The sequence below is a fragment of the Lissotriton vulgaris genome, chromosome 5 (assembly GCF_964263255.1).
Source record: "Lissotriton vulgaris chromosome 5, aLisVul1.2, whole genome shotgun sequence".
In the NCBI taxonomy this organism is placed as follows: Eukaryota; Metazoa; Chordata; class Amphibia; order Caudata; family Salamandridae; genus Lissotriton; species Lissotriton vulgaris.
The window spans coordinates 230,116,079-230,128,591 of NC_141693.1; the positions used below are offsets into that span (position 1 = coordinate 230,116,079).

Here is a 12,513-nt window from a genome sequence, read left to right on the forward strand (position 1 = left end):
GTTTGGGGTCAACCCAGATCCCCAGATTCTTGGCCGCTTTACAGGGGGTGGGTAACGGCCCCAGACAAGAAGGCCACCACTCCTTGGTCCAGCTTGTATCCCTGCCACCAATTACCAGAACCTCTGTTTTTGAGCCATTGAGCTTCAGGCAGTGCTGGGTCATCCAACCTGCCAGAGCCTGCATGCAAGATTTAAAGTTGTTTGCAGAAACGGAGGGAATTTGAGATAGGGAGATGAGAAGTTGGGTATCGTCGGCATATGAAACTAATTCAATGCCGAACGATTGGACCACTTCAGCCAAAGGGGCCATGTACAGGTTGAACAGGGTAGGGCTCAGGGCAGAGCCCTGAGGTACCCCCTGTTCTAAGGCAATGCTTTCAGGCCACTTGGTGTGGGATGAGTTGCTTAGACAGTACGCCCCCCCAGACAGTATGGATGACTGCCAGGAGACACCGACGGACAGAGCTGTGCTCCTCATACCTGCGCTGCAGCCAGGTGGGGTGAAGCCTATCAACCATCATATATGGTATACGGTTGAGTACGTACCTGGAACTTCAGGTGATATTTTTTCTTAATTTTTCTTTACTACAAGTAGCAGTGTTCTTATAAAAAGGTCCTGAAGAATGCATTTGAAACTCTGTTCTATGTAATGCAGAAACATGTCGACCACTATCAAGTACGGTTATTATTTAAAACCAGCACTTGCACTTGCACTTGCTTTTTAACCTTAGGGATTGGGAGACACTAATAAATTTTGTTTGTCCACCCGATTCACCTAATTTTATTCTTAACCCCTCACTTTTTCACTCCTACCACCTCAACACTGCTTTTTCAGTAGCCACTTTAATCTTTGTACATAATACACCACCCACTTACCACATCTATCGGTCACGGTAACATCTGACCGGCCGTTTTGTCTCCTGGGTAAGGAGAACCCAAATGATGAGAAAGAGGGCGGTACAGTGTGGCTTCTGATGGGAACTATTTCTCCATATGCTCCTGAGCCTTGACTTGGCCTGCATTTACTAGCATGCACGACGTTCTCACTGGTGTTTTTTGCGTAGTATTGGTGTTGTGATCCATTCTGTTTGACTAACTATTTTTTGACCCCCAGGTATTATTTGTTGTGATAATATTGTGTTCCGGGGCATGTACCTGGTTGGTCGGTAAACTCGCCCTTAGACCCTCCTCCCATTGTTTGTTGTGTGTGAGATGCCTGCAGGTGCCAGAGGAGCTCTGACAAAGTCCTTCCATTGCCTCCGTCCATAATGAGTGCTTAGGATCACACTCAAGCCACTTGGTGTGGGATGAGTTGCTTAGAAAGGTGACGTCACATGATATGATGCACAAAATACCCATCACATGTAGAGAAGCCAGAGCAGTCAGTAGTCTAAGTTCATCATTTGGGATAACTTTTCCAATAACAGACACCTGGAGAGAATGATATGATGTCACTACAGCTGATCTGTGGCATCAAATGTCACTATGTTACCCTGCATCAGCCAATGAGATCCTTTTAACTAGTCTTATGGGGACGGACAATGCTGGCAAAAATGCACGCAACTGAGAGCCCTGGTTGGTCCCAGACAGTTCATAAACTGTGGCAACCTGAATACTGCCCTGAGGCTTGAAGGTATCATACAGTTACCATCTTGAGTCACAAATGATGTTGCTGAACCTCATTGCTCAATCTCATTGAGAGTGCCAAGCCAGTAGACGCCCTACCGTTCAAGGAGAAGCAGACCGCTCAGAATGTATGACTGTCAACTTAATGCTGTGTCAACAACAGTGTGATCCTAGGGCATATATTCTACTGAAGTGACCATATACAAGTTTGACCACCACCTGTGAGCAGGTAGCAAACGGGAAGAAATCACAATGCTAGCTTTTCTACATAAAGCATACCAGCATCGTACAGCCAGAGAAGATACCTTCATGTTTGCTATACTCCAGAGGTTACACAGTGGTGCCACAGAGGCATACACCCCCCCACCCTGCCCATCTACCCCAGACATGAGATTCATGTCCACTTGGGAACTCCTGCAACCACAGCGACAATCATTGGACTTGGTCCTACTTTTGGCATGGTCATATTTCTGGGTGGTAAGTAAGTTTATTGTGCAGTTAATTAAAACCATTACAAAAATTGACCATTTTTTGGATGGGTGAAATTACAGCTTCAATGGAGTATGCCCACGAGCCCTTCCAACCAGGCTATTGTTGCCAGCTTGACGCCTCACTAACTCCCACTGTAAAGTGGTGTTCTTTATGGATGTTTTAATCCGAAAATAACCACCAACACATTAAAACTGCAGCTTAAACACCAAACACTGTGCATTTATCATCATGTCCAGCACCTACATCCAGGTCCTAATGCACTTCTGCTGAACATTATTTTGACTTTTATAACCTTATGGTACCATGTACCAGATTCCGGATGAACATTGCAACTCCTCCATCAATTGGCTAGAGGGGTGCATTTTCATCACCAGCAAGGTTACTTTTCCTTTCCACTGGTGGGCAAGGCAGTAACACTGGTATGTGATTGTTGACATTGTATTCCCCTTTAATGATTTATAGTATTTTTTGCTAGTAATCATTTTGGTAACACAGAAAAAACGAGTTGTTTGTATTCTTTTAGTTAGGTTACATAGTTGCCTTGATTCCTAAGGGATCTGGTGATTCTGGTTGAAATACATCCTTTAATTGTCATTGATATTATATTAATTAAATACAATATCGTATACACGATATTTCTACCTGGCATGTTCCCCTATCCCAATCCAGAGGGAAGACAAAACTTTAGCTGCAACATATTACTTTGAATTAAGAACGGAGAAGTAAATAAACAAAGTTGTTTAAAAAGAGCTAGGGCAGTCGACCTCGAATCTGGGGAACTGGGTTTGAGTCTTGGCAACAACGCTGAACATCCTGTGATTCTGGGCACATCCCTTCATCTCCCCGTGCCTAACAAAAATGGATGTGTCTCATGTAACGCAACTGGTGCTATGTAAAGCGCTGCGATACCAGATACCATCGGGTCAAGTTCGCGCTATATAAAAACTGTAAAAATATAAAAATACAAAACTATCCCAGGGAAAAAAAAACAAAAAAAAAAAACTGAAAAACCTGATGAATAATCGCAATAAAAACTGGTCGGCAACAGCGTTCATAGAAACAGGATTACGGTTACTCTCCAAGTTGGTGTTGCCAAATAACAGTTTCTGACTTCAATGAATACAAAATATCACAGCCAGAGATGTAAATTGCAGTGAAAACATACCAACATCCAGAAGACCAGATTTGATGAAATCACAATCCAGGATAAAATTCAAAATGTCACTTCTAATCCATAGTCTGTAAAGCCTTTCTCAAGCACTCCCAGGAGCCACCATGATCGTCACATAAATCCGCTCAGTTTGAAGTCAGAGAAAGAACAGTAAACGCCAGGCTCCCTGGAAGAGAGAGCTTGACATTTGACTCTTTGAATGCACAGCAAATGTGATAAGATAAATAACAAGATTTAAAGGCCTGTTAACTGAAATCGAGCACTGGTGGACGAATGCAGTAAATAGGGTTTGGCCAAGGGAACTAACTCGAGCTGGACAGCCTAAAACAAATAGACCCTACTAATAGAAAGCAAGCAAGAGTGCATTATAAACCACAAAGACAATAGCGAACTACAGTTGCAACGCATACCATGGGAAGCTTTCTGAAAGTCCCCAAGATGTCGCAAACCATACACCTGCACTGTCTGGTAGTCTTTGACCTAAAAATAGGACTTTTAAACCTTTCAGTAGCAGTCCTTGGCCTTCACATCATCTTGCTGAAACTAAACATTGCTCAAACAAGGAACATATATATACAGGGACTCTATTGACCAAGAATACAAGGAGGAAGAGTTTGCTTGATGGCACCAGTCTCAATTTGAAATACTAATTGCTGTGAGTTGCTCAATACCCACACCTTTCCTTTAGTCAAGCCGACAAAGGTATTCAACTGTCTGCAGCCTCAAGGATATCAAACGATGACACATTCAAGAAAAGCATCATAGCTCCAAGGGTAAACAGTTAGTGCCAAAAGATAGGCTATGGAGGCAGAAGATCGGTTCTGCCAAAACAGATCGGAGATGGAAACATTGCAGTGGCCAAGTAGCTGGGGACAAGCCCCAGGACCATTAAACCTTTGATGTATAAATCATTTTACATACACTTCGAACTGATGAAGTATTTGGAGTTTACACTTATCAGACCACACTGGAAAGGGCAGACATCTTCTAGAGAGACCGTCTATAGTTCTAGCTCTAGTGCGAAACATGTTCAATCAATCATGAGGGCAGGGAGCCAATTGCAACTCCACTAATCCTGCGGTAAGACAACAGCACAAAGACAACCCACATTGGCAAAGCCAATAGGTCTCGCTTTTTAAACATGAAGGATTAGGGGAAGAGAAACCCAGAAACAGTCAGGAAGAGAGATACGCAAGGCACAAAGTTTTAAACCACACACACACACAGTAGAGTTTAAAAGCTACATTATTTTTTTTTTTAAAAGGACAAACCTTTGTTGATGTATTTAATCTGATTTTATGTAGTTTCTTCATGGCAAGCATGTTTGTTTTTGCATATTATGTATACATTGTGGAATGTTTGTGTTCACCTATGCTTACAGGACTTCATTAAAGCCCTTATGAAGTTGAACTGGAGCGACAATGTAATGAAACTTCCACCCTGCCCTTAAAGTCCAGCTTTGGACTACGCAGATTTCGACAGCTGGCAAAGTGCTAACTGAATAAGTTAACTCCTCCCGCCTCCAATTACAAAATATACTAACTAGAGGAACTACCTCGTATAGTTTTAAAAACAAAAAAAATAGAAATCACATAATTCATCAGATCTGTCCTTCACATGGCAATTAAGTGCATTATAAACACTATGCACCGATTTAGGATATAAATCAAAAGGACACGTGTTTTAAATGGGATAAAATAACATCTGCACGACGTATTGCAAATCATTTTTGGAAGTGGGCAATGAAGTGTACAAAAAGCACAATTAAAGAAACGACCCACGTCGGATGGGGCGCTCCCCTTCGCCACACCTCCTAAAATGGGCCATGGTTGAAAAATGTTCCGATAGTCCACCCTATAGAGTCTGCAAATTAATGGGACAAAGCAAAAAAGTAACTGAATATCTCGTACAGATCGCACCCTTACCCAGGAACATTAACCAGAATTACAGCACACACATTCACATCCTAACACATGGCTAAAAGACAGTCATTGACAATGCCATTAGCTCTAGGATTGCTGAGACCTATCGGATTTGCTAATGTTTGGCTTTTTTTGAAGAAATGTCTGCAGTGTGTATTCTGGGAAGGGCTTCAGCATCCAGCTGCACCACCCCCCTCCCCGCCCCCCACCTCTGCGACTGACTCAGTATAATGAAGTACCCAAAAAAACTGAACATTTTTAACCGACTAATAAACTTGTAGTTCACGGTGATGTTTTTCTTTTTACTTCCTACTAAGGGCAGAAAAGGGTCTCCTTGCATTAAACGTTAGGAAATACATTAAACATCATTATCCGGTGAACTCACAGCAGCTTTTCCAACTACTAAGAACGGATTTCAGAAAAACCTGCCTCGTTGTAGGCACCACACTTTGAAAAAGACTGCAGGAAGGAAGGCCACAGGCTTCTAACAAACGCCTTCCTTTCAGACCATCTCAACATACCCCGGCTCTATACACTAAAATCGACTAAACAAACATGAAATAAAAAGCACAAGCCTAACGTCCAAAGGAAAAGAAAAAAAAAATCACCAATCATTAAACTATTAAGCTCTAGTGTTTGGTTCCGGGGTAGCTGCTACTAGCCGAAAATCGCCTCAATGCCTAGTCTGGGTTAGTACGCACTATATAAATACAATTCGCAGCTTTTCCCTTCTTTACTGTAAATTGAAAATCTGCTCTGTGGTGATACTGGAAAATCACAGGTAAAAATCCCGAGCAGGGTCGCACAGACATCCTCAAAAACAGCCCCCCCCCCCCCCCGACGTGTGGAGAAATTCAGGATTGGGAAACGCTAAAAAAAAAATTATATATATATATATATATATATATATATATATATATATATATATACACACACACACAGAAGGCGCCAAACTAGTTATCTACAAAAAGATAGGAGAAATCAGGACTGGTTTGAAATTAGTTTTTCTACACTTCGTCCACGAAATAGCGCTACGGGGTCAGTTTTCGGGTAGGGCCGCGAGGGCCAGGCTGGGATCGAAAAGCAGCCACATTCCCTTCGCCTCCTCGGGCAGTCTCTATCCACCTCGAACGCGTTTTCTATTCTCTTTTCTCCCTCTGAACGTGTTATTTCTATCCCCTCTTCTAGTCAGTGTCTGCTTCAGTTTGTGTTTGGGGGATAAACAGAGGCCCCAGGAGCGGCCCTGGGCTTTTAAAACCGCCCCCCGGCACACTGGGGAAATGCCCGGTGGAATAAAAGGGCCCGCCTTCCCCTAAAATATCGAATCTTGACTTTTCACCATCGTTGAACGCACTCTCGCACATTGGTTCTGGTTCACTTACTTATTACTCGATTTATGTCGGAGGACTCACCTGCAGTTCTTTCACAGGCAACGTAAATAATACATCCGTTCCAGAGTTTTTGTTTTGGCTTGGCAATCTGGGGCGCGCGGTCCCATGTGTCGCATTGTTCAATCCGGGCTTAAAGTCTCAGAATGCAAAGCACCAATAACAAGTTGAGCTACTCACGCCTGAATGCGGCAAACGACTTCGGTTTAATAAATATTTGCAGTCAAATAGGGCCCGCTGACAAGGCCGTGATAATCTTCCTCCCGTTAATAAACTACTCCGAGCCGCATACACAGGATGCTTTGTTGCTTACCTGTTTTGCCTCTTCGGTTTAGGTTTTCTTTTCTCAGCCCCTACAGTCCGCCCTCATCTCACTGCCCGCAGTCTTTGTCTCATCTTCGAAATTCCCGCCCTGCAACACCATCTCTCTTGCTCCCACTTAAAAACCTGCTGCAGGTAGGGACCGTCTCGAAAGGGCACGTTCATCGTTTTGCTTGAGATTGTTTAGGGTCGGTCCGATAGCACCACTCTGTAGGTTTGGCCAAGAAAAAAACAGCATTTGTTGCTGAGCCCTAACAATGGGAGACACTGGTGAACCTGTTACTCCGGAAATTCCCAGACAAAATCTTAGTAAATTCCTCGATCGAGGGTACTGACATTCACAGGATTGTATTGTGTTGCATCTGTATGCAGCTCTGGGAAGCGCTTGAACACATGGATAGCTCTCTACACCTCGTAGGGTGTGTGGTTGGACGGATTGTTCTTTTTGTTGATCCTATATTGCAGGGTTTTGGATGTCGTGAGTGATCACGACGAGGTTGTCCAACCTGAGATTTGGTATATAGTTGGGGGTGGGAGGGGAGGGTGTCCTGAACTTACATGTTGAATATATCTCAGATCGGTTCTGAGCACCACACCCCCTTTCCGGTTTCAGTCAGCTTTAAAACAGTCGGTGACCTTAAACCGGTATTGAGGAGGGCAAAGTTCACAACCAGTCAATGCATAGCTCCAATGCTCCCAGGTCCGTGCGAGTCTAATTGGTCCAATCCGTTTTTTTCTTCTTAGAATTCTTTTAATTGTGGTTCTGGTTTTGCAGTGGCTTAAATAAGACTACAAGTCCCGGAATTCCAAGAAAAAAAACGAACTGGTCTAACTAGTCATGCATAGAACTGGGACACCTGGCAGCAGAGGGAATGTTGTTGGCCTCGTACTTGGATGGATTATTTGTACAATTTAAAGATTTTATTAATAATTATAATCCACGTTTGTAAGGCGCACAATCACCCCGCCGGTGTCGGGGATCGAACCGTGAAGCGCAGATCTTAGGTAGGGCTGGGGGTGCGCTCTAGTCGCGCCGCCCTCCCGCCCTCCCAGGTTATTTAGAGCTGCTCCTCAGCACTCTCGCTGCCTTCTCTGAGCTCTCCCTAGCGAGAGACACTAGGGCTGCGAGCACTTTTAGCTGGACTCTCTTGCTGGCATATTTACGGACAAATACTGCATTTTAAATTGAGAAATATAGCGTTTTTTATCTTTTGTACCCGGGGGCTCTAAATAGTATGTTTTAATTGGGGAATTCGTGAGGCACACTGACACATGTTTACACGCTGTTCTGTACCCTCCCTGCCTTGCCAAGTCATTTTATCTGAATAGTTGCTAGCGCCGGCGGGCGCCATCTTAGGTAGGGCTGGGGGTGCGCTCTAGTCGCGCCGCCCTCCCACCCTCCTAACACTCTATAAAATGTGTATCCCGGCCAGACGGCGCAGCGGGCTGGCGCAGCGGGCGCGCCGGATGCGCGCCGAAGCTGCGCCTAAGCCAAGCCCGTCTGCGCCCGGACACGGCCCAGGGCCCGAACCCCTGCCCCGACCAGCAGAATCTCTTGGAGCAGAAATGAACTTGTAAGTTACTCGTTCAATGTGTGCACCCCAGGACTCCACAGTATGAGAGCAGGGTTGAATGAAGGGTGCCGTCACTGCCAATTTCGTTTCCACACAGGGAAAGCAGATAGCATGACTAGTAATTCTTCCTTGTCCTGCGGCCTCATTAACGTGAGATCGTTGAGTTGTCATAAATATGATGTTCATGAACTCCTCACTGATAAAAATCTTGACTTACTGTTCATGACAGAAACATGGCTTGATCCCAACTGTGACCCTGATATTATACAGGCCTTACCAGAGAACTATCAGATGGTCCGCCTGGACAGACCGAAAGGTAGAGGAGGTGGAATTGCGATTGCCTTTAAACAAAATTGGGCCTGTAAACTTGAACCAATCTGTTTGGCAAGCTGTGAGGCAGGCTTTTTCACCATAACGATTGACGGTAATATAACTTTAAAAGGCCTGTTAGTCTACCGCCAACCAGGTCCTTTGTCTAGATTCAAAGGCAATCTGCTAGAGTGTATCACTGAAACAGCGCTTAGAAGGGATACGTTTTTGCTTTTAGGTGACTTAAATACTCATCCAGATGATCCACTAGACAAAGGAGCGATGGAGCTCTGTGAGGAATTGAATACCCTACAGCTAGAACTCAAGGGCCAGCTTCCCACACACAACCGTGGGCATCTGTTAGATCCCATATTCGCTAACTGGGAGGATGTCCGGCCTGCACCCCCAGAGCCCCTGCCCTGGACAGATCATTTCCTTGTCCCGTTTGACATTCACCTGCCTAAATACAAAGCTCATGCCGCCGCCCCTCTTAATTACCCTCGTCGAAGGTGGGCAACATTCTCCTTGCCAGAGTTTAATAGGGCTCTCATGGCGGAAGGGCCCCCAGGAGGCCAGGATGTGACAACAGCAAATAAATTGCTTAACGACCGCATCACAGCCGCCCTGGACTGTACAGCCCCAGTGGGCCGGCCAAAAAAAGGTGCCCACAGACAGACAACCGCTCCCTGGTTTGGGGAGGCACTGCGTCTCGCCAAAAGGGACTGTAAGCGGGCAGAGAGACAATGGAGAGTGGCATATGATGACTCGATGAAAGAGGTCTATCATATCAAGAGACGTATCTATCATAATAGAATCCGTATTGAGAAAGCTACATACTATGCAGACAGAATCCAGAGAGCAGAGAATTCTGCCAAGGAACTGTTTAGTATATATAAGTCTCTAGCCACCCCTAAAACTGCGAGTCTAGATAAAGATCTCTCAGTAGCAGCATGCAATCGCATCGCAACTTATTTTGGAGATAAAGTATCTAAAATCTATGCTGCTTTCCCTGAAATGCCTCATGCAGCGGAAGAGCCAATAGACCTAGCAGCAGAGGAAGATGATGGTAATCAGTTACTTAACTTTATCACCCCTTCACCGGAAGAGCTAATCAAAATCTGTAGGTCTGTTAAATCTGGTTCCCCTCGAGATCCCGCACCCCCTAAAAGATTGAGTAACAGCTTGGAGACCTTGGAACCCTACATCAGGCATGTGCTAGATGTCTCCTTCCGATCCAGTTCTATACCTGAGGACTGGAAACAGGCTGTGGTGCTTCCCCTCCGCAAGAAGCCTAACATTAGCTTCGAGAATTTGGACAATTTGCGCCCCATCTCCTTGCTGCCTTATCTCTCCAAGGTAGCGGAGAAGGTGGCAAACAAACAGCTAATGACATATGTAGAGGAAGGCAACCATCTTCATCCTACCCAATTTGGATTCCGGCCCCGTCATTCGACGGAGTCCGCCCTTCTGAGGGCTACTGAAGCCCTCCGGCAGGGTGCTGACGAGGGACAAACAATGGCGCTAATTTTACTAGATCTTAGCGCCGCGTTCGACACTGTGGCACATTCCATCCTGCTACAGTGTCTGGACAAGGTCGGGGTGAAAGGGGCAGCGTTGAAATGGATTTACTCATTTCTCACTGGCCGGGGTTTCCAAGTGAGGCAGGGTGACCACTACTCGGAGCGAATTCCTTTGGACCAGGGGGTGCCGCAGGGCTCGTCCCTGAGTCCAACACTCTTTAATCTTTATGTCGCTCCAATTGCCACCTTAGTAGAGAGTCACGGCCTCAGCTTGGTGTCGTATGCCGATGACACGCAGCTGGTTATCTCCCTATCGCGCGCACCCGATCTTTCGGCGGACATCTTCAGAGCATGCATGCAAGACCTGGCTGCCTGGATGTCCGCCAATTGCCTCAAGCTTAATGGAGGCAAGACCGAGGTGCTGGTCGTGGGGGGCTGCCAGTCTGCGTGGACGTCGGCATGGTGGCCATCTTCCCTGGGCCCAACACCCACCCCTTGCCATAAGCAAGGAATCTGGGCATTTGGTTTGATGCCGCCCTCACCTTTGGCCCTCAGATCAATCAGGTGGTAGGACAATGCTTTGGGACCCTCAAAAGCCTCAGAAAGACGCTGAAGTTCTTGCCTGTGAGAGCCCGACAGACCATGGTACATGCACTAGTCACTTCGAAGATGGACTATGGCAATCTTCTTTATTTAGGTACCCTGGAGAAGAATCTCAGCCGCTTACAGGTCCTACAGAACGCTGCTGCACGACTGGTGCTTAGATTACCCAGAAGAGCTGCCTCTGCAGCGGCTCTCCGGTCCTTGCACTGGCTCCCGGTCAGAAGCAGGGTAGAATTCAAAGCACTCTGCACGTGCCATCGGATCATTCATGGGAAATCCCCTCTCCCTCTACAAGGACTCTTGACACCTTATGAGCCTCCCCGCCCTCTAAGATCTTCTGGCTCTGGACTCCTGGCTGTCCCTAAGGTATCCAGAGCTCGGATGGGGGGCAGATCTTTCAGATACCTTGCAGCCGCCAGATGGAATCAGCTGCCTATGGCGCTACGACTAGAGCCATCTGAGCCAATTTTCAGAGCTAAGCTCAAAACTGCTCTATTCGCCTAGTAGGTGTGCCGCTTTTGTAGGGTCCAGGAATAAAGTAGCTCCTCAGCGCGGGGACACGCCGTTGTTGCGTCACCATGCGCTTTACAAACCCCCCAAAATAGAAAATAGAAATAGATTCCGGAATCAGTCGCCCTAGCCGTGGGGCCTCACCTCTTCCTCTATTGAAACGCTGTTTATGCTATTTGATTCTAAGGTGAGCAGTGTGGCTCACTGTACAGATTTCCGAGGGGGTTAGGTGCCTGCTGCAGAGATCTGCCTGTTACCTGCGTCTCACATGTTGCGAGCCCAGTAGGCGTGCTCAATCAGTTAACGCTTCTGCCTGTTGAGTAGGCCTAAAGTTTGTAGGTTTCAAAGGTTGTTTTAGTCCGGCTGCAGACGTCTCTGTATAACAGTAAGAAAGCTCAGTGGGTGCAGTCAGATTTGGCGGTCTCGAGCCTTCTCCAATCACCAGGCCGGTTCTAGGGTTTGCGAGGCCCTGGGGCAAAAGGGAATGTGCGAGGCCCCTCTAATTTAAATAAGTGACCTCTTGAAAGGAGGCCATTCAGAGACACTATGTGAGGCCCATTGTCCGGTATTTTAGCGCCCCACAGTTTTAACTTTCAACCCAAAAGCACCTCTCACACCCTCGGCTGGATAGGTGTGAGAATTGCTTGTGGGCCAAAAGTTAAGGATGTGGGGTGGTAATATGCTGGACAATGGGCCTCACGCAGTGTCTCTGAATGGTCTCCATACCATTGGGACAAGGGGAAGCCTCTCCCTCCCCTAGGCCTCCAGACACCATCCTTGAGAGGCCCAGGGAGAGGGGGGCCTCCCCTGGAACCTAATTGCAAGGAGACACCCTTCTTTCAAATTGATTGCTAGGGAAACAACAGGACACACCACCAGTGCGGGGCCCCATGCTGGAAGGCTGAGTGCAAGGCCCTGACAGCTGCCCACACTGCCCATGCCTAGCGCCAGCCCTGCCAATCGCAGTAATAATTATTAGCCAACAGTGCCCAGTGTATCAGTCTCAGAAGGATGAGTGCCTTTCCAAGATTCACAAACCCGCTACCTCCAGGATGCAGAGAGGGCACCACATTAGTA

General features: G+C 46.4%; 2 protein-coding genes across 5 annotated transcripts in view; both read right to left on the minus strand.

Annotated features, from left to right (window-relative positions):
- Positions 1-12,513, minus strand: part of LOC147710554 (torsin-4A-A-like) — a 248,373-nt gene that overhangs the window by 94,695 nt on the left and 141,165 nt on the right. The gene's annotated exons all lie outside the window — the stretch shown is intronic.
- LOC147710555 (torsin-4A-A-like) overlaps positions 1-12,513 on the minus strand; it is a 174,648-nt gene that overhangs the window by 16,144 nt on the left and 145,991 nt on the right. Inside the window, exon 1 of one of the 4 annotated variants that reach the window (XM_086921227.1) lies at positions 6,913-7,015. The exons of the other annotated variants lie outside the window; for them this stretch is intronic. The gene's annotated coding sequence lies outside the window, so the exon portion shown is untranslated. Of the gene's footprint in view, positions 1-6,912; positions 7,016-12,513 lie in introns of those variants that run through there. 4 annotated transcript variants of the gene reach the window in all.